This window comes from Nematolebias whitei, unplaced genomic scaffold (genome assembly GCF_014905685.2).
Source record: "Nematolebias whitei isolate Nwh7 unplaced genomic scaffold, NemWhi1 Nwh_scaf_11635, whole genome shotgun sequence".
In the NCBI taxonomy this organism is placed as follows: Eukaryota; Metazoa; Chordata; class Actinopteri; order Cyprinodontiformes; family Rivulidae; genus Nematolebias; species Nematolebias whitei.
The window spans coordinates 1-1,761 of record NW_023630180.1 but is presented as its reverse complement, the minus strand read 5'-3'; the positions used below and the strand labels follow the sequence as shown (position 1 = coordinate 1,761).

Genomic DNA, 1,761 nt, shown 5'->3' with positions numbered 1-1,761 from the left:
CGGACGCCGCGGGTCGCGGCGGCGGGGCCGGCGGCGGGGCCCCCGTCGCGCTCCGTCGACGCGGCCTTCCACGGCGCACGCCCTCCGGGGCGGACGCCGCGGGTCGCGGCGGCGGGGCCGACGGCCGACTCTCGGGCTCCCGTCGACGCGGCCCCCCACGGCGCACGCCCTCCGGGGCGGACGCCGCGGGTCGCGGCGGCGGCGCCCGGGAGACGCTCTGGTCTCGAACGCGGCTGCCCGCCGGCCGCGCCTACGGCGGCCCCGCCGCCTCCGTCCAACGCGCGGCGCGCACGGACCCGTCCCCGGGGCACGGGGGGTCGGGCACGGACGCGACGCGCGGGAGGCGCAAGCGGGGTCGACGGCGGCGCTCGGCGAACCTCGGCACGCGTTCCAACCTCGGCACCCGACATCCAGCGGCGCGGCGGTCCTGCTCGGCCGTCCGCCGCGCCTCCCGTGTACCCGCGCCCGTCGCGACCCGCCCGGGCCGCGGCGGCGGGTTTGAAGCCTTCGGCCGCGCGCCCGCGCGGACGGAGCGCACGGGAGGTGGAGGCGATAACCCGAGTCGTCCAGAAAGCACCGGCCCGTTTCGAAAAACACGGACGACTCTCAGCGGTGGATCACTCGGCTCGTGCGTCGATGAAGAACGCAGCTAGCTGCGAGAACTAATGTGAATTGCAGGACACATTGATCATCGACACTTCGAACGCACCTTGCGGCCCCGGGTTCCTCCCGGGGCCACGTCTGTCTGAGGGTCGCTCAGTCATCAATCGGAGACGCTCGCGTCTCCGCGGTTGGAGCGTCGCAGGCGGCCTCGCCCGCCTTCGTCCTCCTAAGTGCAGACCGGTCGGCCCGGCGCGCCTCGCGCTCGGGCACGTCTTCCGGACCGTACCTCCGGCGTCCGTACGGCCCTCCCACGCCTCCTTCCCTCCCCGCGTCGCGCGCCCCCTCTCAGGGGGGGCGTGCGGCCGGGGGGCGGCGCCTCTTCCCTTCGAGCCCGTGGCGCTCGCGGAGGCGCGGCTGCCGGTGGAGATCCCTCTCCTCCGCGCTGCCCGCGTCCACGCGTCCGACCCTCCGGGACCGTCGGTGCGGAGTCCGCCCCAGCGGGGGACCGCGGAAGGGAGCCAGCCGTGCGGGCGACGCGTCGGCCCCGCGGGACGTGCCCGTCGCGGACGCGACGGATCCACGCCGTCCGAACCCGCCGAGTTCGCCGCGAGCCTTCGCGCGACGGTCCCGCCCCGGCGGGCCGGCGCGCGGAGCCGCGCACCTCAGACCCTTCGACCACGACCTCAGATCAGACGAGACGACCCGCTGAATTTAAGCATATTACTAAGCGGAGGAAAAGAAACTAACCAGGATTCCCTCAGTAGCGGCGAGCGAAGAGGGAAGAGCCCAGCGCCGAATCCCCGTCCGTCCGGCGGGCGCGGGACATGTGGCGTACGGAAGACCCCCTGCCCGGCGCGGCTCGGTGGGCCCGAGTCCTCCTGATCGAGGCTCAGCCCGTGGACGGTGCGAGGCCGGTAGCGGCCCCCGTCGCGCCGGGGCTCGGTCTTCTCGGAGTCGGGTTGCTTGGGAACGCAGCCCAAAATGGGTGGTAAACTCCATCTAAGGCTAAATACCGGCACGAGACCAATAGCGGATAAGTACCTTAAGGGAAAGTTGAAAAGAACTTTGAAGAGAGAGTACAAGAGGACGTGAAACCGTTGAGAGGTAAACTGGTGGGGTCCACGCAGTCTGCCCGGGGGATTCAACCCGGCGAGGAGG

The 1,761-nt window shown here is 72.4% G+C and overlaps 1 non-coding gene across 1 annotated transcript; it reads left to right on the top strand.

Moving 5' to 3' along the window:
* The first annotated feature begins 601 nt into the window (after window positions 1–601).
* Window positions 602–755, top strand: LOC119429943. Its single transcript, XR_005187873.1, has one exon. It is a non-coding gene; the product is annotated as a 5.8S ribosomal RNA (ribosomal RNA).
* The last annotated feature ends 1,006 nt before the right edge of the window (window positions 756–1,761 follow it).